Source organism: Cervus elaphus, chromosome 33, assembly GCF_910594005.1.
Source record: "Cervus elaphus chromosome 33, mCerEla1.1, whole genome shotgun sequence".
Taxonomy (NCBI): Eukaryota; Metazoa; Chordata; class Mammalia; order Artiodactyla; family Cervidae; genus Cervus; species Cervus elaphus.
The window spans coordinates 37,993,064-38,020,982 of NC_057847.1; the positions used below are offsets into that span (position 1 = coordinate 37,993,064).

Sequence of the window (27,919 nt, forward strand, 5' to 3'; positions counted from 1 at the left end):
ACAAGATAAGCTTGTATTAATAAGTGTAATACAAGATAAAGCATCCTTTTGAAAAGATTGTGTTGCATAAAGGAAGAAGAACTAAGTCCCCCCAAATTTTGGGAAAGTGAACACTTTAGAAAATGGTTTGCCATAACCATAAGTAAATGGAAAGAATTGTATTTGTATTCTCTGTGACACAGAACTTGAAATCTAAGACATGATATTAGACTAAGATAAGAAGGGAGAAATAACAAAGATGGATAAGTTAAGGCTGTAAGGACACAGAACATGCAATTTCAAAATCTGAATATTTATTTGAACATAAGAAAAGGAATCATATTACAGAATGTTAAATCAATGATTAGAGGAAAGATAATGAAGTGAAAAAGAGAAAGTGTCAGTTGCTCAGTCATGTCCGACTCTTTCTGATCCCATGGACAGAAGCCAGTCTTCTCTGTCCCTGGAATTCTCCAGGCAAGAATGCTGGAGTGGGTAGCCATTCCTTTCTCCAGGGAATTTTCCCAACCCAGGGATTGAACCTGGGTCTACCCACATTGCAGGAGGATTCTTTACCATCTGAGCTACCAGGGAAAGGATAAATGGATGGAAACAATTAAATGGAATTAATAATAATGGAGAGAGAGTGCTCCATCTTCTGAAAAAGAAATCTGAGGAAATGGAACAAAAATAACAGCTAAAGATATATCAGAATATATCTGAAGTAATACTTTGATATAAGGCAATCAGAGATGAAAAAACCTCAGTGAGTTTTGAAACATAGCAATAAAAAGAGATCAAACATTTTGATCTATCCGGAGAAAAATTTTACTCTTCAATGATATATCTACTCATTCATTAATTCAGGAACTATTTTGTGAGTGCTTGCTATATGCTAAAAGTTAGGGTCACAAGGACTACCAAACACAGTTCTACCTAAAAAAGAATTTAGTGTCTTTTGTGGAGGATATGCATGTAAGAAACAGGCAATTGCTACACAATGTGGTATTATAACATTACAATGGGGTAAGAATAGGGTGCTCAAAAAACATTGGAGAGAGGGGATGAGGGAAAGTTTTCTCAGTCTCAAGTATGGCAACAGTTCAATAAAAATCCAGAGAAGAGACTTCTCTGGTGGTCCAGTGGCTAAGATTCCCCACTTCCAATGAAAGAGGCCCAGGTTCAATTCTTGGTCAGGGAACTAGATCCCACATTCCACAACTAAGATCCCACATACTGCAGCTAAGATAGTGCAGCTAAAAGAAAAAAAGAATTCAGAAAAAAGAAGCTCCTTTCAAAGGAAGAAAAAGAAAAATAGACTTATCTTCAACATTAAACTTCAGAAGCTGAATAGAATAACATATACAGTAGCCTGAAATAGATTTGACTTACAAAGTTTATACCCACACAAATTATCATTTGCATAGGAAAGGAAAACTTAGACATTCTTAGATACCTCATAGTTCAGAAATATATCACCTCTGTACCGAAATAATTGAACATATACTTTAGTAAGTCAGGAAGGAAATCAAAGTACAAGAACTAAGAAAGATGAAATTCTGATATAAAAGAAATACCTATAAATATTTGAAATAATTTAAATATTGGATGAGGCAAAAATATAATGAGAATATTAAAAGTGATCTTTAAGACATACAGTCTAAGTATAAATAAATAATTTAGTAATAATGTGTTCTGAACTTCCTGATTATACCAATAAGATCTCAAGTGGTTGGAAAAGAGGTGGTAGGAAGGAGAAAGTTCTAATTTCCTCATTTTCTTATTTTCTATTTGTGAAAACAAGGAAATGATAGGTTTTCATTCTAACAATGACGTAATTGAACATATACTATTTTATGTTTTTTTAAAAAACATGAAGGTAAATAATACAAATAGAATAAAAAATTATTTGTTTATTTTTTCATGTTTGTTTATTTATTTTTTTTGCCACATCTCATGGCTCATGAGTTCTTAGTTCCTTACCAGGAATTGAACCCAGACCCTCGGCAGTGAAAGCATAGAATCCTAACCACTGCCCCCCCAGGTAATTCCTTATTTTTTCATGTTCCTCAACAGAGGAACAAAGAAAGGAAAACATTGCTCAGATAACAAAGATGTAAAACTCTCATCCCAGTGGTTTATCAATCATCCATTAAGGAGCTCTTGTGAGCATTCCTCTACAACATTAAAAAAAATTTTTTTTGGCTGCACCACATGGCATGTGGGATCTTATTTCCCCAACCAGGGATCAGACCCATGCCCCCTGCAATCAAAGCTCAGAGTCTTAATCACTGGACTGGCAGGAAAGTCTGAGTTTTTTTTTTTTTTTGCAAGCATATACTGTGTGCTTGGGCTTCTCTTGTGGCCCAGCTGGTAGAGAATCCGCCTGCAATGCGGGAGACCTGGGTTCGATCCCTGGGTTGGGAAGATCTCCTGGAGAAGGGAACAGCTGCCCACTCCAGTATTCTGGCCTGGAGAATTCCGTAGACTGTATACTCCATGGAGTCGAAAAGAGTCAGACACAACTGGGTGACTTTGACTTTCACTCTGTCCTCATTGTCATCCTCTGTCCTCACCACCACATTGTTTCTATTGACACTCTTTGTTCAGACCATCATCAAATTCATATTTACCATGTTTTTCTTCTAACTTTCCCCCTAACTTTCTCTTTTGGAAAATTCTAATTTTTTTTTCTTTTTTAAATTTTTAATTGGAGGATAATTGCTTAACAATATTGTGTTAGTTTCTGCCATATATCAACATGAATCAGCCATCGGTATACATATGTTCCTTCCTCGCACCTCCCACCCCATCCCACCCCTCTAGGTTGTCACAGAGCACTCAGTTTGAGTTCCCTGAGTCTGACAACAAATTCTCACTGGCTATCTGTTTTACATATGGTGGTGGATGTGTTTCAATGTGACTCTTTCAATTCATCCCTCTCTCTCCTTCCCTGAGTGTGTCCACAAGTCTGTCCTCTGTGTCTGTGTGAAGATTCAGACTTACTTCGCTCTGTATGATAGGCTCTAGATTCATCCACCTCTTTAGAACAGGCCCAAATGCATTCCTTTTTATGGCTGAGTAAGGAAAGTTATGACCAACCTAGATAGCATATTAAAAAGCAGAGACATTATTTTGCCAACAAAGGTCTGTCTAGTCAAGGCTATGGTTTTTCCAGTGGTCATGTGTGGATGTGAGAGTTGGACTGTGAAGAAAGCTGAGTGCTGAAGAATTGATGCTTTTGAACTGTGGTGTTGGAGAAGACTCTTGAGAGTCCCTTGGACTGCAAGGAGATCCAACCAGTCCATCCTAAAGGAGGTCAGTCCTGGGTGTTCATTGGAAGGACTGATACTGAAGCTGAAACTCCAATACTTTGGCCACCTCATGCGAAGAGTTGACTCACTGTAAAAGACCCTGATGCTGGGAGGGACTGGGGGCAGGAGGAGAAGGGGACAACAGAGGATGAGATGGTTGGATGGCATCACCAACTCGATGGACATGAGGCTGGGTAAACTCCGGGAGTTGGTGATAGACAGGGAGGCCTGGCGCACTGCGATTCATGGGGTCGCAGAGAGTCGGACACGATTGAGCGACTGAACTGAACTGAATAATCATGTATATGCAGTGGAATATTATATATGTAACTTCTTTATCCATTCATCTTTTGATGGACATTTAGGTTGTTTTCATGTCCTAGCTATTGTAAAAAAAACAAAAAGTGCTGCAATGAACATTGGAGTATGTGTATTTTTTTCAATTATGGCTTCTTCAGGGTATATGTCCAGTAATGGTATTGTTGGGTCATATGGTAGTTTACTCCTAGTTTTTTAAGGATTCTCCATACTGTCAAATTTGATTATGCTCCTTTAGCACCTAAGGTCACTTCCTATTAACCTTAGGATAAAATCCAAACTCTAAACATAGTATGAGGTTTCTTCTTACTTCTCTATAGACTCATATCCTGCCTCTTCTGGCTTTTTTCAATACCTCAAATGTTCCCTGTTTTGTTCTTTTCAGACAGACTAGTTCTGTCCTGTTTGCTAGTGTGTTTTCTTCATCACAGAACCTGTTTCCTTCACATTTTGCTTGGTCTGTTAAGGCCTCAGCTGAATGGTCTGAGTTAAAGCAAGGCCCCCACTTCACTTCTCTTCCAGGTTAGAACTATGGGCTCATATTTCACCCTATCTGTTTCCCTTTATGATATGCACTGCACTTTAAATTCTAAGACATATATTTAGATGTTTTTGACATTAGAGTGACTATTACAACTGATATTAAAGAAACTTGCAATACCATTCTGAGGCCTAAATGGCCATTGCCCTTACTAAGGCAAACTCAAGCTGATGTAGGCTAATGCAAACAGACTACAAATGAGAGTTCTCATTAAAATTGCCTCATTCATATGTTGGTATTGCCATTCACTAACCACATGACTTTACCAACCCTGAGCTTCAGTTTCTTCTCCTGTCAAGTATAAATGATAATATTACTGGCCTCAAATGTTGTGTCTATATGTGTGTGTGTACAGTGAGATAATATATGAAGAGGACCTGAATTATAGGAGGAACTCAGTAAATATTAGCTAATACAGTTGATAGTTGAACAACCAGAAGGTTGGGACACCAACCCCCCTAAGGAGTTGAAAATACACATATAACTTTATAGTCAGCCCTCCGTATCCATGGTTCTGTAGCCGCAGATTCAACCAACTACAAATCATGTAGGACTGTGGTGGTGGTAGTTGGTGGTTTAGTCACTAAGTTGTGTCCGATTCTTGTGACCCCATGGACTGTAGTCCGCCAAGTTCCTCTGTCCATGGGACTTCCCAGGTGAGAATCCTGGAGTGGGTTGCCATTTCCAGCTCCAGGGGATTTTCCTGACCCAGGGACTGAACCCAGATCTCCTGCATTGCAGGCAGTCTCCTGTTTTGCAGGTAGATTTTTTACCCACTGAGCCACCAGAGAAGCAGTACTGTAGTACACGTTTGTAAAAAAAAATCCATGTATTAGTGGCCCACCAGTTCAAACCCATGTTGAACAGATAATATCTGTAACTTAAGTAGCTGGCTCCACATGCAGTTGATTTTTAATTTAAGTAAGTAGTCAGAATTACCATTTAAAAAGTCTTTAAAAGTTTACCTTAAGGAAATGTAGAGATTGTACTTAGTAGAAAAATATCTTACTTTAAATCAGTTGTCTCACATATGCCCAAAGAGTTAAAGGAAACCATGGGCAAACAACCAAAGGAAGTCAGAAAATGGTATATAAACAAAATGAGATTATCAGTAACAGGATAAAAAATTGTAAAAAGAAACCAAATAGAAATTTTGGAGCTGAACAATACAATAAGTGAAATGGAAAATTCACTAGTGGAGTTTGAAGACAGATTTGAGCAGGCAGAATAAGTTTGTAAATGTGATGATAAGATAATTGGAACTATCCAGATAGAGGGACAGAAAAAAAAAGAAAGAATAAAGAAAAGTGCATACAGTCTAAGAGACCTATGAAACATCATCTTGCAAACCAAAATATACATTATGGAAGTTCTGAAGGAAAGGTGAGAGTAAAGGAGCAGAAAATAAATTTAAAGAAATAATGGCTGAAAACTTCCTGATATGTTGAAAGACTGAATCTGCACATTCAAGCAGTTCAATGAACTCAAGTAGGCTAAACTCATAGATTCACCCTGAGATACATTACAATCAAAGTGTTGAATGCCAAAGACAATAATGAGAGAATCTTGAAAGCAGCAAGAGAGAAGCAACTCTTTATATACAAGGATCCTCTGTAAGATTAACAGCCAATTTCACTTTGGAATCATGGAGGCCAGAAGGCGGTGGGATGACATACTTAAAATGCTGGGGAAAAAAATAGGTGTCAATAAGAAATTCTGTATCTGGCAAAACCATTTTTCAAAAATGAAAGAGAAATTATGACATTCTGAGATACAAAAAAAAAAAAAAGCTGAGAAAGTTTGTTGCTAACAGATTTACCCTTAAAGGAATTATAGAGGGTCCTTCAGATAAAATGGAGAAGGAAATGGCAACCACTCCAGTAATCTTGCCTGGAGAATTCCATGGACAGAGAAACCTGGCTGGCTACAGTCCATGGGGTTGCAGAGTCAGGCATGACTGAGCAACTATCACTCAGATAAAAGGGTCATTAGACAATAATTCAGAGCAACACAAAGAAATACACTTTGGTTAAGGCAACTATCTAGGTAGCTAGAAAGACTGTCATGATTTTGTTTTTGGTTTGTAACTTTTAATTTCCTACATATTTAAAAGAAAATGCTTAAAAATAATTTATCAATCTATGTTAATAGGCACACAATATATAAAGATGAAATTTGTGATTACAAGAATGTAGAAGAGGGAAATAAACTGTATAGGAGTAGAACTTTATATATTATTAAGGCTAAGCTGGTATTAACTCAAATTAGATTGTTATGAATATTTCAAATTATAATCCCCATGATAACTACTATGACAATATCTGAAAAATTACATAAAAGAAAATGAGGAGGGAATAATATGGTACACATAAAAGAATCAAACACAAAAGAAGGCAGTAGTGGAGGAAGTGAAGACCAGAAAAATGGTATAAGGTATATAGAAATCAAATAATAAAAATGCAGAAGTAAACCCTTACTTATCAGTAATTCCTTAACTGTTAATAGATTAACCTCTCAATCAAAAGGCAGAGTTTTGTGGAGTGGATAATATAACAAGGTCAAGCAATATACTCTCTATAATAGACTTGCTTTAGATCCATAGACACAAGTATGTTGAAAATAAAATAACAGAAAATAATTTTTCATGCAAATAGTGGAAGAGAGATGGGGTGACTAAATTGATATCAAACAAAATAGATTAAGTTAAAAACTGTTACTAGAGACAAAAGAGAGAGCTTATGTATGACAAAAGTGTCATTTATCAAGAAGACAACAATTACACACATATACACATCAAACAATAGAGCCCCCCCGCCAAGTATATGATGCAAATAATGATAGAACTTAAGGGAGAAATAGAGAGTACTACACTAACAGTTGGAGACTTCACTACATCATTTTTAATAATGGATAGAAAAGCAGAAGACCAAAAAGGATATAGTAGACTTGAAAAATAACATAAATAATATATTTAACAGATATATATATAGAATATTCTACCCAGCAGCAGCAAAGTACATATTCTTCTGAAGTGGATATAGAACCTTCTCCCAGACAGATCAAATGTTAGGCCACAAAAAACCTCAGTATATTTAAAAAGATTGAAATCATGCAAAGTATATTCTCCAACCAAATGAAATGAAGCTGGAAATCAATAACAGAAAGAAAAATGAAAAATCCACAAATATGGAAGTCAACCACAACATTTTTAAATAACCAATAAGTTAAAAAAGGAAATCACGTTAAAATCATGAGTTAAAAAAGGAAATTAGAGATGGGGAAAAAAAAATTAAATCATACCAAAACTTATAGGATGCAGTGAAAGCAGTGCTCAGAGGGAAATTAATAGAAGTAAATGTCTACGCTAAAACAGAAGAGAGATCTTAAATCAATAACCTAACTTTACAGCTCAAGGACGTAGAGAAAAAGAGCAAACTAAATCCAAAGACAGAAGAAGGAAGGAAATAATAAAGATTGGAGCAGAGATGAATGAAATAAAGAATAGAAAATAATATCAATGAAGTCAAAGTCAGTTCTTTGAAAAGATCAAAAAAAAAAAAAAATAGAAGAAACTTTAGCTAGACTTAAGAAAAGGGCAAAGAATAACAAGTAACTAAAATCAGAAATGAAATGGGGACATTACCATACCAAGTAGGAAAAAAAAAATAGAAAAAAAACCAATTATTTATAAAAGAATAGTGTGAATAACCACACACCAAAATATTAGATAATCTAGATGAAATGTATAAATTCCTAGAAACACAAAATACCAAAACTGAATCTAGAAAAAAAAAAAAACTGAATAGATTTATATTAAGTACATTGACTCAGTAACCAAAAACCTCCCAACAAAGCACTTCAGAACCAAATGGCTTCACCAGTGAATTCTACTGAACACTTAGAGACGAATGAATACCAATCCTTCCCAAACGCTTAAGAAAATAGAGGAGGAGGGAATACTTCCCAACTCATTCTATGAGGCCAGCATTACTGAGATACCAAAGCCAGACAAAGATACTACAAGAAAAGAAAACTAAAAACAAGTGTTTTTCATGGATGCGGCTGCTGCTGCTGCTGCTGCTAAGTCGCTTCAGTCGTGTCCGACTCTGTGCGACCCCATAGATGGCAGCCCACCAGGCTCCCCCTGTCCCTGGAATTCTCCAGGCAAGAAAACTGGAGTGGGTTCTTTATGGATGAAGATGCAACAATTCTCCACAAAATACTTGCAAACTGAATTTAGTAGCATATTAAGTGGATTATACATCATGATCAAGTGTGATTTATCCCTGGAATGAAAGAGAGGTTAAACATAAGAAAATCATTCAAATGCACAATTACACTGTGAGGCATATACTTAAAAGAACTGAATTAGGTACTCAAACAATGCAAATGCACAGTCATAGCAGCATTGTTTACAACAGCCAAAAAGGGAAAACAGTTCAGCTACCCTGTCCATCAATAGATGAATGGATTAATAATAATAATTAGTTATAATTATTAGTTATAATAATAATATTATAACACAATTAATAAATTGTGTATAATACACATTACATAGATGTATCTTGAAAACTTTATGCCAGGTGAAAAAAGTCAGACAGAAAAAGTCACATATGTGATTTCACTTACATGAAATATGCAGAATAGCTATATTCTCATATAGACAGAATACAGACTGGTCGTCCCTAGGGACTGAAGAGAGCAGGAAAGCAGAGCAACTGTTTAGTGGGTACAGGGTTTCCTTTTGGGGTAACAAAAATGCTTTGAAACTAGATAGATGTGGTGGTTGCGCAAGACTGTGAGTGGACAAATACCACTGAATTGTTCACTTTACAGTGTTTAATTTTGCTCTGTGAATTTTACCTCAATTTTTTAAAAGGAAAAAAATAAGGAAATTTAAATAAACTATAAACTGAGTTAATAAGAATGTACCAATATTGTTCCTCAATTGTCACAAATGTACCATACATTAATATGTTAATAATAGGGGAAACTATGTGTCTTGGGGACCAGGGGGAAGGATGGGGAAGAGGCAGGGCTGTACACGGAACTCTCTGTAGGGTTTGTTCACTTTTTCTCTAAATCTAAAACTGTTCTAAAAAAATCTATTAGCTAAAGAAAAAAGCCCTTTGTTTTCCTAAATAACTCTGGGATCAGAGAGGAAATAAAATGGCAGTTAAAAAACAAAATAATAATGTGAAATTGACATAGCAAACGTGTTTAAGAATTGTTAAAATGGTATTCAGAAAATTCTTAGCCTTAAATACTTTGATTCCAAAATAGGAAAGAATACAAGTAAATGAACTAAGCATCCGACTCTAAAACTGAGGAAAGGAAAAGTAAAATAGTCTAAAAAGAGGGAAGGGCAGTAAGAAAATAGAATAAAGATAAAGGCAAAAATTAATTATTTAAAAAACAGCTAACCATAAAAGTGGTACATCCAAGAGATTCACACTTTGACATGTCATATCAGGGAAAAGAGAGAGAAAAGATAAATGGACAAAGTTAGTAATGAAAATGGGTATCCATATGGTTATGAAGATGATTAGAAATACAATACTTAGCATAATAATACATTTGAAAACTTTAATAAAACTTTACTTATACATAAAAAACCTAAACTGTGTGAAAAATAAGCATAAAACTTGAATAGATCAATAACAATAGAAAATATTGAAAAGCTTTTAAAGAATTACTTCCAAAAATGTGTGCCAAGGACAAATGTGCTAAGATTTTCTCTTTAAACATCTCAAGGAGCCGCTAAGTCCCATGAAACTTTTTTAGAACATGGAAATGTTTCGTAGTTTTATCAGAAAATAAAAATGCAGATTAACTTCACTTATAAATAGGAATGCAAAAACTCTCAATAAATTATAGGCATTTCTTTTTCAGTATGTATTTTGTTAATATAAACTGGTGTAAGGTAAATCAATTTGGACACACATTTTGCCCACCACTGTTGGCTGAACTGTGGCCTGCAGATAGCACTGCTAAAATAGAGAGAAAGCTTTTTGCACAATGTGTAGGAGCAGCTGCTTTGTTTGAGTAATGGTTGCTCTGCCTTGATAGGGTTCCTTGGCTATGCCACATTGTTTTCATTCTTTTCTGTTAATTTGAGTTGTGAACTGAATTGTGAAGCCAAAATAATAGAGGAGAGGCGTAAAGCATGTGGACTGAAGAGAAAATGAGGAAATGTGTAGGTTTGGTTTGTTTTTTTTTATCAGCCAATTTATTATCTAGAGTGATAACAAAATACACTATATAATTATAAACCTACTTTTATTACTGTGGGAAGATTTTTATAACATGTACTTTAAAAAATGCAATTACTGTATCATACTGTATCACTGAACAGGACCCATATAGTTTAAAAGTAGAAACACTGTATGGTTGTCTCTAATGATATAAAAAATATAATGAATATAGTTTAACATGAAGTCTTGATTCACTTTTAGCAAATTAGGGTTAGGAGTATATTTGGTAGTTATTTGGTTTTTATGATTAAGGTGTTTATCTCAAACCAATAGCCAACGTCATTCTTAATGTTAACCACTAGGGAAATTCCCACCGAGATCAGAACATGATGAGGTTGGCTGCTCTCTCCTGTTATTAAACACTGTTCTAGAAGTTCTGGCCAATGTTACCATCAGAAGAAAAAAAGAAGACAACGTTATGTTTTTCCTATCTGGGCATTGCATATGAATTACCCAAATAATTTAGAATAAGTAAAATAATGCAATGACTGGATGCAAGATAAAATTATTATATCAAGGACTTTCCTAAATGTCAGCAGTATTTAGTTAGAAAATACAATGGAAAGAATGTCCTTATCAAGATTGCATTCCTATTACCCTCCTGAAGAAGATAAAATACATTGGAATACATTTTATAATAAACAATCTGTTTCCTGAGGCCTTAACACATGGAAAGAAAAAATGTTTGCAGACAGGAAATTTCTTTCCCATTAAGAATGATTGTTTTCTTCAAATTAGTGCATAAGTTTCATGAAATTCCAACCAACACTTTTGGGGAGAAATTTTAGAGATTTCTTTGAATCTTCCAGTTGGCCAGCTCTTTCACTGTCACAGGTGTTTAAGAGAAATAATTGGACATTGCTTTAGTTGACTGCTAGCAGGAACTTCAGTCAGGTTAGACCTGGAATACAGTCCCAGGTCCTCGTCCTGCATGGGGGCAGATAAATGTGAGCACCTGTGCCCAGGTGGAAGCGAGCCCTGGAGGGAGTGAGGAGATGGGGTGGGCAAGTAAGGACAAGGAAGACCTAGGAATGAATTACAAGTTTCTGTAAATGACTTGGCTTTCCTGTGACCTTGGCCCAGTATTGATTGCCCTTCCCCCGAAACCCCATCTTTTTGCAGTTTGGATAAGATATCTCAAAATATTTTTCAATATTGTAAGAAGGCAGGGCAGTGGTGACAGAGAGCCAGAAAAAAAGAAGTGATGGGGATTTATGGTTAAGCCCTGGCTCTGCCCTGGCTCTGCTAGTTACTCGAAGGCAATGGCAACCCACTCCAGTACTCTTGCCTGGAAAATCCCATGGATGGTGGAGCCTGGTAGGCTGCAGTCCATGGGGTCGCTAGGATTCGGACATGGCTGAGTGACTTCACTTTCACTTTACATTTTCATGCATTGGAGAAGGAAATGGCAACCCACTCCAATGTTCTTGCCTGGAGAATCCCAGGGACGAGGGAGCCTGGTGGGCTTCTGTCTATGGGGTCGCACAGAGTCGGACACAACTGAAGCGACTTAGCAGCAGCAGCAGCTGCTAGTTACTATTTGGAAGGTCCTGTGATCATTTTCCCTCTGGCAGACACAATAAATGGCAGGTGTTTATATAACAGTAGTGATGATCCTTGTAGTTTCACCTTTTTGGAACAATCAACTTATTCTTAAGAATACACTACATAATCTTTAATATTCACTTCTTGTGAAAATAAAGGCCAATTGATAATAAAATAAGACTGGATTGCTATTATAGTATGAATTTAAATGTTTGAAGATAGGTAATGCAAAGTTTTCTACTAATATAAAGAAAATACTGTAAAGAAATATTTATAAACATATTTCTTAGAAGATGGAAATGAACACACTGAATCAGGTCAGAATTGATCTTTAAAAATTTAACCAGAAAAGTATGAATATATATATAATATTTACTTTTCAACCTAATAAGCTATATACAACTTAACTTATGCCAAATAGATACCTTTTAAGTTTTACGTTATAGAAACCACTCACTGGAGAAGGCTGTATTCCAGACATAAACTTTAAAAAAGCATTTCAAATAGAGACATAAGTTTTATCTTAAAAGTTGGGACAGTAGCAAAAGGATCACAGTTTTTAAAAATTTCTCATAATCTTGGCCAGGGACCATATTTTTTAAAAGGCTGAATTTCCAACTATGGCAGTGAACAAAAGACATTATTGAATCACATCATAAATTACTCATTTAACAGAATCAATTGTAGAGCAAATCTGCAACACAGCAGTTTAAGATATCCAGGCTACCTTGCTAGTTTGTGAATAGGTAGGAACTACTAAAGTTCTGATTACCTCTTCTGCAGGTTACAAGATTTCCTTCGTAGACTACTGCTCTTTAAAGAAGTAGACAGTTAGAGTCTGGAAGTTTTATCTGCAGGCTCTCATAGTGCCGCTTAAACTGTCCTGAGATCTCCCTTGTGTTAAACTGGGAACTTCCACTGAGAAATCCCCCAAATTGAAGACTTCCTTTTTTGTAACTATCAACAGCCAATCGTGGCAAGATATTGAAATGAAGCAAAGGCTACCAGAAATGTCTGTAAACCACCGTGACTGTAACTTTGACTTCCTTTTGAAGCGAAGATACTTTACTTGAAGAGCTAGGACATTTTAACAAAAATCCAGAAATTGTAAATCCCAAAATACATTTGGATTAAGCACATTTTCATGTCAGAAAATTTTAAAGAAACCTTATTTGATAAATGGCTTTTTAAGGTTTTAGGAAGTCACTTTTGGACCTAAGCAGTATAATTATAAATAGCAGGTAAAGAAAAGATTTTAGTATAGCTGTCTTTGCTTCATGGCCTACAGAGGTCACTAGGATGAAGCCTCATAATAATAAAGTTTATGCTGGAGTCCAGAGTCCGACCACAATTTTCTGCTTTCTTAAAGAGTTTTCCTCCCAGGGAATTAAGATTCGCTCTTCTATGGATAAGTGTATGTGCCAGAACACTGGGGAAGTGCTTTACAAACATATAGATTCTTCTCAGGCTACTTGGAGAAAAACATCAAGTTCTACATGCAAATAGAAGGCAGCATATGCACCCCAGATATTTTTCTTTGTTGTAAAATTTCAAAGCTGGTGTCCTTAGACACCATCTGTTCCATTTCCTTTTTATTACAGATGAGGAAACAGGAGAGGGCAAATGCTCAAAGTCACCAAGAAGGTTAGAGGCAGCACTCAAATTAAAATCTGTTTTTTGAATCTGAGTGTATTTTTCTCAGCGTAGCAGGTTATTAAACAAGAAAAGGACTGTGGCAATGGAACCCTTTCCTCGTTCAACTCCTGCATTTTGTGGATGAGAACTCTGAGATCTTACTCAAAGTTTCCCAGTCAGTAAAAGACTAGAATTTAGAACTTCAGATTCTCAGTCTAGTTTCTTTTCCACCTTAAAACACCACCCTCTCTTAAGTATCAATTAAGCCTGAGATATTTCTACTCCTGAAGAAATTATTGTATAAAAAGGAAATAATTCTGAATTAATCTAAAATGATGAACAAGATTATGATTAAAAACATTCCATTTACTTATCTAACATATAAGGAAGTATTAATACCTTTAGCACCTTACATTGTCTAATTAGCTTACAGATATAAACCTCAAACTCTCTTGTGTGTAATGGGAAAACAAAGCCTATCTAATACTGTAAATATAGCCAACAAAAAAGTGAACTAGCCATTGGTGAAAGGAAAACTTTTCTCTCAAGAATTTACTTTTTTGAGTTGGATATTAAAAACATAAGTTTTGTTTGTTTGTTTTTAAATTGCTGTTGATGCTTTAACTGGGAAATGCCCCAATAATCCCTCCATTCTAGGCCCCTTCCCTCTTCCTTTTTTTTTTTTTTCACTTTGGTATATGAGCTTGGTTTGAGCCAAAGTCACAGCAGAACCAGCTAATCCTGGGTAATCGGTCTCAACTTGATGGAGCACTGTTTGCAAGAAGGCCCTAAGGCCAAGACAAAGAAGACAAAGAAGACAAAGAGACTCTTTTGGAGGAAATTTTGGCTGTGTGTGTGGAATGTAGAACCTATGCTGGTTCTGGCTCTAGGCAAAACATGCGAAGCAGATGGAAGTTTTTGTTGTCTCTAGTGGTTCCTTTTCCTATTCCCGCCCCCTCCTGTTTTCCTCTCACTGACTAGAGCGGACAGAAATACAGTGATTTCTGCAGGGGAGGAAGCAGCAAATTGGTCTGGAGAGACAAGAGAGCCAAGCTGGTATTGACAAGGGTTAGAGTATTATGGTTAGGACTGGAGGGGACTCAGTGGGTGGGGAGCTCCAAGCCCAAATTAGGGGTTGGGAGTCACAAGTGAGTTTCCCATTCAGGCAGAGGTGAACAACCAACAGTTTGCTAATCAAAGAATGAAGAGATTGCCACCATAGAACGACAAGGTTCCCTAGGCAGGTCTGGGTGAAAGGCCTCCTGAAGAAGAGTTCCTGGAAAGCAGAGTCTACCCTGGAGGAGGTGGAAGGCACAAAAGCTGGTTTTCCTCATTGCTGACCGGGATTTAGAGATAGGCTTCTTCCTTCAGGAGGGGGACCCAGCTGCCTGTAACTCTGGCCAAGGAGATAGGCAGCCAGGCTGCACGGGTAGGTGTTTAATTGGGAAACGTGGTGACAAAGACACCTGCAGTACAAATCCATGTTCCAGGCATGGTATTTGTGGGAGAAGCAGAATTTTCTAGCCTCTACTTGTTGGTGGGCTGATGCTCTGGGATTTCATTGGCCAATGGCCACAACAAGGCTGGCATTTGGGGGGGTGATGGATACTCTTTTTTCACTACCACCTCAATCTCTATAAACGGCACTAGGAGGAATGGTTGGTATGGATAATTTGCAACATAAAAATTTCTGCCAAGGTATTGCTCCAATAGGGATATGTACATTTTCTGTCATAGAGACTTATAGAATCAAAGTGCCATTAGAGTGAACAGGGGAAGGAGATTTGGTGGAAGTAGGGAGGAGGTAGTCATTCTAACTCAATAAACATATATTATCTATGAAGTGTTGGGTTCTATGCTGGGTGTAAAAATCATTAAAATGATTTTTCTTGCCTTGGAGGGGCTCATGATCTTAAGGGACAGACAGACAGCAAACAACATTTTCCTCCGCCCATTGCCAAAGATGAGAGCAGAGATACATACAAGGTGCTGTGTGGGCAGAGAGGCAGTTCTCAGAGCTAGAGCGACTCATGAGAAGATGCCCGCCTAGACATCCAGGAACTGAGCAAGCAAAAGATCAAGGGTTAAAAGTCAATTTTGTACCTTTTGCATATTCTCAGTAAGTTCATTCTGATTTCCCTTAGGCTAGCCTTGTGGCTTTTTGCTCATTTCTATAGATTTATAAGTAAAAATTTCCTAAAATCTTAATGTGGCTTTTAACATTCTAAAGGATTGTTTACAGTCTTGATGAAAGATAGACACTATTTTAGTGTTTTGGGTAACTGTTGTTACAAACCAAAGCTGCGAGGTGCCCAGAGAGCCTGAGCATTTAAGAAGTATGTTAGGCCAGTTATTTTAAGACTAGGAATAAAAGTAGGACTCTACCTTTCCCAGTACTCTGCCATCCTCATTGTATGATGGCTACATATTTTTGGCTATCAAAAGAAAGAGGACACTTCGTTATGTATGAAGAAATAAAGGTTGATAAAACTAAAATCCAAAAATATCCTGACAAACTCATGTTGTAGGCTGATGCCTTATGAACTATAACAGGGGTAACTATAAAGTTGTCTAGTTACTAGTTTTACTTACAGACTACATTACTCTACAACCATCCACCATCCTATAAACAAACAAAAAACAGGAAAAAATTTCATATGGTCAGAAAGGGACGATGAGATGCAATTTGTAGCAGTCATACAAAAAAAGACTTAAGACTTTCACCTGAGGTAGATATAGGGGGATGCTAATAAAATTCCAAAATGAATAGGACCTTTGAATTCCCTCTAGAATGAGGGAAGCACTAGTTCTTCTTCCAGACCCATCTTTCCAGGTGTCACTCTTTAACAAGACCATAGATAAACTAGTTATAAACTCATCCATGTTACATATGTGTGATTGCAGGAATGGAAGATGTTTAGCTTATAGAAAGGAAATAACAGCATTTAAATATCAATTATATTCTTCTGTAGAGTTCCAAGGTAAACCTCAAGGTAAGTAGGAGACAAAAGGAAAACAATTTTGCTTCACTGTAGAAAGATCAAGTAAGAAAAATAGTAAGTTACCTTGGGAGATAATGAGTTCCATGGTCTGGGGAAAAATCAACATGGGATAAATGACCGCTGCTTGGGAAGATTGAAAGGTTATAAAAAGTCTCAGCTAAGATAAAATGACTAATACCTACATAGCATTTCCTGTGGTCCTAGCACAATTCTAAGTGATTTACATGTGTTACCTCATTTAATTCTTTGAAGTACCCTACGAAGACGGCGCTCTTTTATAGCTACAAAAACTGAGGCATAAAGAGAGGTAACTAATTTATCCAAGTGCACATAGCTAGTAAGTGTAAACCTCTGCCTACAATGCAGGAGACTCCGGTTCAGATTCCCAGGTCAGGAAGATCTGCTGGAAAAGGGATAGGCTACCCACTCCAGCATTCTTGTGCTTCCCTTGTGGCTCAGCTGGTAAAGAATCCGCCTGCAATGCGGATTGCATTGCAACCCAACCTGGGTTGGGAAAGATCCCCTGGAGAAGGTAAAGGCTACCCACTCCAGAATTCTGGCCTGGAGAATTCCATGGACTGTATAATCTATGGGGTTGCAAAGAGTCGGACAAGACTTAGCGACTTTCACTTTCACTTTCTGACATTTGTCTCTAAAGTCCGTGTTCTTAACAACTTCACTGTCGTGCATCTGGGATGTCCATTACAGTGTATTTTATTGAATAGATTCCTTCAGTCACTGAGAGCACGAAATCTTAGAGGCAGAAAGAAATTCAGATGTGTTCTCCACCACTTTTTATTTCTTCTCACATCCGATTTGAAAGCTTCCAGCCTGCCAGGAAGTTAACAAACTGAGCGTATGTCACCTCTGATCCCTGCCTGATATCTACCAGTTTGGTCTTAGGATGGGCATGTAAGGATGATATTACTAGAGACAGCAAAAGGAGTGTGGGGCAGGAGTAGGGATCATGGGGAGAAGTGGAGGAGGTTTTAGGCTTGCTGCTTTTTCTCAAGTGTCAATTTTAGAGCAGCCTTGGAGCAGATTCAATACCATTAGTTAAGGAAGATGACAGTGCACATTTTGTTTCTGCAGATTTACTTAGCCTTCAATTTTTTTCTCTTCTAATCTGTTATGGATTGCTCAGTAAGTCTCATAAAAAAATCCGTGATACTTCCTACCAGATACAAGGTGAACGATCTAAGTCTCCATAAAAAATCTCTATAAGTTGACAGAATTTCATCAGGGAATGAAGGTACCTCATCACAGAAAGGTTTGTTTCAGTATTATACATTCTACTTTCTCTTTTAGTGGCCAATGTAGCAATATATTTAGTTTATTGCCAACTGGTCCTTTCATTTTGATCTATGTACTGGGATTTCTCTTGTCTGAGGTTAATGAGAATCACCAACCAAAAGAATGAGTCTCACAGGCACTTTCTATCAAGCTGAGAAACCCAGAAAATGGTTTAGGTATTAGAACAGAGAAATTAGAAATTATTTGGATTCTTTATGAAGGTCCAGAATTTATAAATGGTGGAAAGCAAATTTTGCACTACCTGAGACATATTTATTTTGGATTTATAAATTTATGAAATTGAAATTGCTCTGAGGTGCTTAATGTGCATCAATAATTTTCTATGCAAGCATACAGCACAGTAATTTAGTCCTGATATAGTTTCTAACATTAGCAGGATTAATAGTTCCAACTTGTAATTCTATATAAATGAGGAGATAAAAAAAACATTTTACCCCATCTATAACCTCTAAGACATGATGGCAGTGGGAAAAGAAAAGAGGGAGAGACAGGAAGGATAATCCATAAACTCTGGATTTTTCTATGGCTTTAATAAAATAAGTCAGGCTTTCAAAGATCTGACCTTTGAAAATGGTTTAGCTTGATTCCAGGGCGTTGTTGGGAGGATTAACTAGCTGAATCTTGCAAAGAGATTTCATGATTTCTTGTGTGTTATTTATTCTTTGGTTTACCAGTTAAGTTCCTTTTTAATTTGATCATATTTGGAGAGATTCCAGAAACATGATAAAAAATTTAATAAACATGGGTTCCAAGTAAAATCACAAGCTATTGTTTGAGGAGGAAAAATTGAGGTCGTACTAGAAGTGTAGGAGTAATTGTGTGTGTATATGTGTATATGCTGTTTTTTAGATAACCTAGTTGTAGCCCTCTACTTCAAAGGGGAAACTGAGATTCAGATTGACTTTTTCAATACAAAGCAGCTGATTGATAGTGTTGACAGCTTTCCTATCTTTAAGAATTAGAGATTCTAGATCCCATGCACCTGATCATCCTTGACTTTATAATATTTGGATGCTGTTCAGGTTTGGAAGCTGAGTGGAGGTGACTAGAGAACTTTAGATTACTCTGTAAGCAAAAGGCCTATGTGCTTTGTCTCTTTTCATTGGCTTTCAGGCTTTGAATGGGAAAAATCACTGCTTTATTGAGAGGTAGTCTAGCAGAAGGGTTAGGCACACAGTTCCTGGAAACTTATTGTCTAGGTTCCAAATCCTAACTCCATTCTTGGATAGCTCCTTGCCTAAATCTTATGGTAGTTTTGAGGACTGAATGAGTATATCTAGAGAATTTAACCACTTAGCACATGATGAGACTATGTGAGATTTTTGTTGTTGTTTATTCATAGTCTCTATAAAATCACAATGTGAATTTAAACGAGCTTTACAGGAAAACTAGACAGAGGCAAATTAAATTATTTAAGCAAGATCTTTTTATATCTCTGTGTAGCATCCATATTGTCTTTTCTTTTTCCCCCTTATAGTCTATGTACAGTTTGGGAAAACTCCACCCTTGATTCCATGGGTAAGCTGCTGCTGCTGCTGCTGCTGCTAAGTCGCTTCAGTCGTGTCCGACTCTGTGCAACCCCATAGACGGCAGCCCACCCGGCTCCCCTGTCTCTGGGATTCTCCAGGCAAAAACACTGGAGTGGGTTGCCAGTTCCTTCTCTAATGCAAGAAAGTGAAAAGTGAAAGTGAAGCCGCTCAGTAGAGTCCAACTCTTAGAGACCCCGTGGATATGGGTAAACTAGGATTGTCTTAAATCAGTCAGCATATAACATTTCCCTGAACTTTGCTATTGTGGTGAGCAGATCTATTGGTGAGAGCTATTAAGTGACTCAAGTCAATCTAATCTGAGTGAGTTCCAGAGCTCTGGTCTGGAATACAGAGTTTACTTTCCTTTATCTCTTGACTTCCCTATTATGTAGCACTTTTAAAAATTGTTTAAGCTAATTTGAGTTGGCTTTTCTGTTACTGGTAACCAAAATCTTCTTGCTATGATACTCATTGAAGTAAAAAAAGAAATCATGAGTAACAGCAATAGCCATCAAAAAAAAAAAAAGACTTTTGGAGAAGTTGCTATGCGGCAAGCACTGTCCTAGGTACTGATCTTTATAATAACTCCGTGAGACAGTCATGAATCTCACGAGTCAGAGTGAAACTCTGAACACCATGTACAAAGTATCATGACTGTAGGCCTTATGTTTCCAGCAGATCTGTTTGTGGCGTGTTTTGTACTAATATTTTTGCAGAAAACAAATATAAAAGTCTAACTAGTTTGGCTTCCTTTTCCTTGATCCCTCAGATGATTTTTAAAAATAAGTACAGGACATGATCATTTGGGCACAACAATACTGAAACTTGACAATTGATTAGGGCCCTTGTGTATTTAGGTTTGAATTTTTAATTTTGTTTGTTTATTTTGCTTTGTTTTATTGCAGGCTTAATATGAGAGTTTTTTTCTAAGAATTGAATGTTCATTGTTTTTTTTTCTGTCTCATTTATTATAATCAAGGTATTATGTTCATTTGCAACAGATTGCTGTGGCAGAAAGTCAAACTGTCTGATTCTTTGCATTCTTTGAGTTTTTAAACAAATGCTTTGATAGTTTATTCTTCAGAAATGAAGATTTTTTTTCCTCCCCCTTCTTATATCAGTGAGAAGCCAATAGAGGAAACAGATACCACAGAGTAATTTAAACAGGAAAAATTTTATATAAAGAATTAGCAATTGTAACAGATGGTGATTTATAAAGGGTAAAGATAACTCAAAAGAATAGCCTAGGGTTCATGGAGGGTATCCAAAGAGGGAGCAAATGTGGAAAATATTCCTCTTCCCCAAGGCTGAGATTAAGGCCACATTGGAAAAGGTATGGCTGTGGACCACTGGATTGCAGAGAATTTTGCAATCCAGTTGCCCAGATTAGGATTGATCTATGAATACTGGACAAGCAGGAACCACTCCTCCAAAGCGCAGATGGGCTTCTGGGATGGGCTTCTGCAGATGATTTCTGGGATGCCTATGAGACTCATTAAGAAGCTGTCAATCAGGATGCAGCTGAAACTTGATGAGAAGCTGTCTGTACATGTGCCAGAGTAACTTGATGGAGATGAGTGCCACTGGTTGAACGTCAAACCTGAAGCTGGCAGCAATGAGCTGGGAACAGGAAGAAGCAAGTGGAAAGTACCAGAATCAGTAGGAGAAGCCCTGTTCTTCTCATAGTGTCTCTCCAGTTCTCTACACTGACAAAGCTTGACATCACGCTTATTGAAAGAAGAAATATTCCAACATTTCAACTCCATTTAATAGGGCATACAACAAAGAGTGGTTTTGGAACTGGGAGGAAATATACAGTTTCAGCTGGAAACTTTTGAATGTAGGGGATTTGTTTTCATTTTAGCCTGTTATGACAATGTTCAACAGTAGCTTTTATTGAACTATATTATCTATATTACTTGAAGATAAATATAACAAGTTTTAGCTCTAAAATGTTTTCTCAGCTCCCCACTGAAGCCTTGGGGCTCCCCAAATTCTCCTTTACTGGTGTCCAAAATAGGCTAGACCTTTACTTGTAAAAGAAATCTTTTACCCCAATTAAAATGTAGTTCATAAAGGAGAACCATTATACTGTTATGGGCCATTAAACCTTGGGGTAACTGAAGACTCTAATGATGACTATTGATAAGGGAAATGAGAAATTTTTGAGGAACTAGGATGGGGGTGGTCAATGAAGAGGAATGTGGGCTAAGAATGAAGAGGTTAGGAGTACCAAAGAGTTTTATCCATTTCTCAGTTTTGTCTAACCTGATGACATAGAGAAGGAGCAGGAGATAAATTCTTAAGGACAAATGGGATTTAGCAGTGAATACAGTTACTGGGAATGTTGTATATGGTAGGGTGGCTTAGATATCTTTGAAGTGAAATAATGAATAACTGAACCGTAGTGGAAGATGGAAAGTCCTTTGCATACAGTGGATGAAGGGAAGGGTGATCTATGATGTCTAAAATGACATCTGGCTCTAACACATCAATATTTTATCATTCTGTTTCTTGTCATCATTGAAACTTCTAACATAGAACTTGTTTATGAGGGGATAGGACATAGGAGAAAATTAAGAAGCAAAGACGGTGGAGCACAGGTAAAGGTGGGGAGTGAAAATGTGAACAAGGATGGTTGAGTGCAGGTGGGCTGCAGAGATGGGCTCTTACCCAGTGTGCAAGGCTGAGGTGGGGATTCTTGAGAAGAAAAATGAAGTTATCCAACTTGAAACAAACATAGTTAATTTAGTATTTAATGACACATTCATTGTGAACATTCTGTTCTTGAATTAGAAATCTTTTTTGTTTTCCCTATGCTGAAACTTTCCCCTATCATTAGGGAGACTTTCCTGTCTCTGGAACTTTTCTAAGCACTGAAATTCTGAAACACACAGTTTAGCTATATCTTATATATTCTTTTACTGTTCTAGAATTATTCCATGTATTTTGAGAGTGGAAGCCATGATTTGCACATAATTTGTACCCTCACAGTACCCAAAAGTCCTATGAGGTTAATTATACATTTGAGTTAATGATATATCCAAAGGAAGAATTTCCTATTGGCATTACATGTTAAGAAAAACTTCCTATAGTAACAAGACTCTTATTCACAGAAAAAAGAGACTTAAAGGCTTTGGACATTCCCTCTTTTCTGGAATTGACTCATCTCAGCCACACTATTAAGTAGATTTTGTTCTCATTCTGCAGGTGAAAAAACAGAAATGGCAAGGTCACACAATTACCAAGTAGAACCAGGGTTTGAATTGAGGCCTGTCTGATTCTGGATCCCAGCTCTTTCTACCATATGACATACTCTTTCTTGAGAAGAGAATCTATAATAATCAGAATAAGTGGAAAATTCACTTAGTTTAGGTGCACAACCTGAGTCTCCTCTAAAAGCAGAGAACGTTTCCATGGGGATTGGGTTTGTAGCTTTGAATGAAAGTGGTTGGAATGAAGTGGGGGCTTGTCAGGGAAGCTGCCTGCACAAGAACCAGTTTTCACCCAACCGGTAACCCAGCAGGCACGGGAATACTGGGCAAGGTTTATTCCCAGTCGAGTGCTCCTTGCCAGAGTTAGGGGGTCATGCTCTGGAAACAGGTGGAACCACAGCTAGAATAGCTTTGGAGTCTTGTAAATTTCTGAGGCTAAATGTACCTTGGATATTTATTTGTTGGGATTTCCCATTATGTTTTAAAAATTTCTGTCATCTAGAGGAGACATCTTTTTTATATACCATTCTCTTCTGAATCTTCAGAGGAAATGGTTATTTAATGGCTGAAAGCTCTGAGTAGAAGTTATTTTGTACTAGTTTGTGGGATGCAGAGAGGTATAAAACATTATAATCTAATGAAGAGAAGAAGGCCAGAGGTAAGGAAGTCAGTTAGGAATGATGCTTTGACTGTAAAATTGGCCGAATGTGGGGACTGATTGTGGAAAACCAAGGAAAAGCAGTTGTTGACGATGCTACTGGATCTGTAAGTAGATGACTGGAAAGTTGATAATGCCTGTGACTGAGAGAAACTGCTGTGCCAGACAACATTCTAGATACTGTATGCAAATCTCTCATTTCACTGAAACTTTGTAGTCACCCTAGGACCTAGATGAAGGATGTAGAGAGAATGGGACTATGGTGGTGAGGAGATGTTCAGTTTTATGGAAGTTGATATTCAGGGGCAATCGAGCCTCTGTGTGGAGATAAATTCAGTTCAGTTCAGTCACTCAGTCATGTCCAACTCTTTGCAACCCCATGGACTGCAGCATGCAAGGCTTCCCTGTCCATCACCAACTCCTGGAGCTTACTCAAACTCATGTCCATCAAGTCAGTGATGCCATCCAACCATCTCATCCTCTGTCATCTCCTTCTTCTCCTGTCTTCAGTCTTTTCCAGCATCAGGGTCTTTTCAGATGAGTCAGTTCTTTGCATCAGGTGGCCAAAGTATTGGAGTTTCAGCTTCATCATCAGTCCTTTCAGTGAATATTCAGAACTGATTTCCTTTAGGATTGACTGGTTGGATCTCCTTGCAGTCCAAGGGACTCTCAAGAGTCTTCTCCAACACCACAGTTCAAAAACATCAATTCTTCAGCACTCAGCTTTCTTTATAGTTCAACTCTCACATCCATACATACTACTGGAAAAACCATAGCTTTGACTAGATGGACCTTTGTTGGCAAAGTAATATCTCTGCTTTTTAGTATGCTGTCTCGGTTGGTCTTAGCTTTTCTTCCAAGGGGTAAGCATCTTTCAATTTCATGGCTGCCATCACCATCTGCAGTGATTTTGGAGCCCAAGAAAATAGAGTCTGTCACTGTTTCCATTGTTTCCCCATATATTTGCTATGAAGTGATGGGACTGGATGCCATGATAAATTAGCAAGGATTTAAGTCCACCCATTAAATATTAAGGTGATAAATCCTATCAAAATCTGAGGAGACTAATTGAAGCTCTGTATCTCAACCATTATTTCCCTTTTCCCCCATAAGTTCACTGAGAAATAATGGGCATACATCACTGTTTACATTTAAGGTGTATGGTATAATGGTTTGATTTACAAATATTGTGAAATAATTACCATACTAGGTTTAGTTAGCATCCATCATTTCTTATAGACACAACAAAAATAAAAGGTAAAAAATTCCTTGTGATTATAACTCTTAGGATCTATTCTCCTCACTTTCCTAGATGTCATGTAGCAGAGTTAACTATGGTCATCATGTTGGACATTACATCTCTAGCACTTATTTATAACTGGAAGTTTGTATCTTCTGACCACCTTCCTTGAACTCCTTTTCCTCCCACACTCTATCTCTGGTAACCACAAACCTAATTTCTTTTTCAATGAATTTGGTGAGTTGGTTTGTTTCTTTGTTTTATATTAGATTCCACATGTAAGTGAGATCTTATTCCTTCTTTGTCTTATTTCACCAAGTATAATGACTTCAAGGTCTATCCATGCTTATGGATGGCAACAAATGGTAGGATTTCCTTGTGCTTTTGTATGGGTGAATAATATTCATATATATATATATATATATATATATATATATATATATGCATGTATCTCACAACTTCTTTATTCATCCATAGATGGACACTTAGGTGGCTTCTGTGTCTTGGCTATTATAAATAATACTACTATGAATATGGTGATGCAGATATAGTTTTGAGTTAGTGTTTTCATTTCCTTTAGGTATATTCCCAGAAGTAGAATTGCTGGATCATACAGTAGCTCTATTTTTAATTTTTTTATGAACCTCCATACTGTTTTCCATGGTGGCTGTGCCAATTTACAATTCCACTAATATTGCAAAAGTGTTCCCTTCTTTCTAAATGCACACCAGTATTTATCCTTTGTCTTTTTGTTATCATTTCCTTTTGAAATTTTTCAGTAAATGATTACTCTCTGAACAATTCCTTCCCCCACATTCCCCAACCCCCATCCCACCCCCATGCCAACTATAATCTTGTCAGGATTCATCACCTTACTGCCTTTTATTTTTAAAGTTGAGTTTCTGGATTAGCTTTTTTGAGTGACTTCTGAGCAAATTTATGATCTGAGCTCTTAACATTGTTCTCTGCTCTGGGACTTCAGAAGAAAACCAGAGGCAACAGGACAGGTCTACTTATACTGCTACACACATCAGTAATTTTATTATTGAGACAATTTTAACACAAAGTGTAGATTCAGGCTGTATCTATCAACAGAACACAATGGCTTGATTTACAGACCTATTTAAAGTATTGCTTTAGTCAATATGACCGAACCAGTTTGGTGTGTAGAATCTACCTCAGAGGCTTTCATCATTCTTTCAGGGTAGTTTCCACAAACAGGCAATGAATAGACTGTTCAAATGAGAGTTATTTTTTTAGGCTAGATCCAACAGAGGAGCAGATTTCCAAGAGGTCTATTTAAGGTCTCTTAGATCTTCTTTTCCAGAAAGCCTGAATCAGGGGCTTCACTAAGCATTCTCCTGCCTCTGGCCTTTTATGTTCCTGAGTCTCAAATAATGATCTAATGCTGATCTATTGTGTTCCTAGTTTTGGCACGATCAAGACTCACAGCCGTGGCCTGTGCTATTTCTGCTTTACTCTTGATTCCAATATCGTACTTCCAATCTTGGTGTTACAGTCTTGGCCTGATTCCTGCCTTTCCCTTGCTTGAAATCCTGCCACTGCTTTCACAGCCTACCTGCTAGTAAAGAGTTCAAAAGTTATTATTTCTCTAATCCCTCCAATTTTTTTTCTTTGATTTCATCTTTTCTGTCATTGAGGCCAGCTTAAGACTGGGAGAAAACAGAATTGTTTTGCCTTCTTTTCAAAGCCAATGCAGCTTCTTAAAACCAATGGCAGGATTAAAATCTGACAGAGAATCAGAAACTTGTTCCTCTTCTAAGTACTTAATACTGTGTGGGCTGCCTCATAAGTGGGTTCATAAAAGCAACCCACATAGTGTAAAATAGTTTATGGTGACTTGCTAGAAATCAGAGGTTCATATTCTAGGATAAATGAAGAAAGGGAAAGCTCATTTTGTCCATAACCTGGCCTTTTCCTCAGTAGGTTGGAGAGAGGATTGCCATATGTATACATGATAGAATTTATCACTATGGACAAGCAGATGAGGGAAAGAAGCTGAGATGGAGCAGATGGATACAGGAGCTGGCCCTACAGGGACAGCTGGGTGTCCTCCATACAGGGCACAACACCATGATATGCACAGGGCGGATTTAGGCAGGCACTGATTTCCAAGTCTGGTTCAAATAGAGCCAATTCCCTGAGCAAAGAAAGACCCTAGTTCTTATTGTTGATGAGGAAAACATTACCTGCTACCCAGAGTTCTAGTTACTTAAATCCATAGTGCCCAAAGGACAGTATATAATCTACTGTCTATGATAAAGCTTTTAACAGGCCATGTGATGAGGAAGATAATGTAGTGATTTTTTTCCTAAAGCTAACTTTATTCACTTTAAAGAACCACCTTTTATTCTGAGAGTTGTTCCCTCCTACTTAATTTTTTTGGTATTAATGTGTGCTTTTAAAAAATAAAACAGCAGTGTTAGTGTATGGTCATTATTTGTTTTATATCTTTGCTTAGTAAATTAAAGATGAACAGCTTTATATTGGTCCCCAAAATATTTTTTGAAAATATTACTAGTGCATAAAATCCAAACGTTTTGGGAGTTCTGATTTAAGCCACATGCTTTCCAGATATACACCAATTGACAAGGAACCAGGAGATGTAGTCATGGAGAGACCATATTCTTTGCATGGTAGCAAGTGGGGTGTGGAACAAATGTCCTAAATGTTTTCTATGGGTTTTCTATCAAAGCTATTTTAGAGTACCATTTAAAACTATTTCTGTTTGTTGTTGATAGTAGATCAGGAAGACTCAAATCAAGGATTTTAGAAGTATTGATAAAGCACAAATACAATTACATAGTTATGGATAAAATATATATAATGTTATCTTAAGTGTGTGACCATTTGAACATACTAATTTATTTTCACTGTCAGGTTGGTGTCACCAAGAAATGTTATTGTTTGGCCAGAATAAATAAAATTCTACTCTCTTTGGGAAATGCTCTTCTTAGAGTTGTTTCTCATCATACCCATGTCAGGGATGCAAATATTGGATATTGGATACTGTGTTGGGAAGGAGTCTAAGGCTAAGTTTGTGCTCAGAGAGAAAGAATATTATGAATGGTCACTGATACCTGCCAAGGGCTCCAGAAGCGATATGCTGGTGTTTGTTTACCAACTTGGGTTGATATCTTCATTGGATATACTGCTCCTAATTGTAGCTTTCAGTTAATTTACACAGAAAAATTCTTTCTTTTTACCATGGTACTTCCTGTGAACTGAATATAAAAGTGGGTTTTCACAAAATGGATCGTGTTTTTGTGTGGAAGCGATGCTTTAATTGTGCTTTAAATGCTCAACATGAAATATACTGGAAGTAGCAAAGAATGTTCCACAAGAGAAAAAAAG

At 37.1% G+C, this 27,919-nt stretch overlaps 1 protein-coding gene and 1 long non-coding RNA gene across 2 annotated transcripts in view; one reads left to right on the forward strand and one right to left on the reverse strand.

The window, feature by feature from the left end:
• TANK (TRAF family member associated NFKB activator) overlaps positions 1 to 12,839 on the reverse strand; it is a 94,660-nt gene extending 81,821 nt beyond the window's left edge. Inside the window, exon 1 of the mRNA XM_043894295.1 lies at positions 12,724 to 12,839. The gene's annotated coding sequence lies outside the window, so the exon portion shown is untranslated. The remainder of the gene's footprint in view (positions 1 to 12,723) is intronic.
• The window catches only part of LOC122688358, a 40,872-nt gene that overhangs the window by 5,114 nt on the left and 7,839 nt on the right, over positions 1 to 27,919 (forward strand). The window lies entirely within an intron of this gene.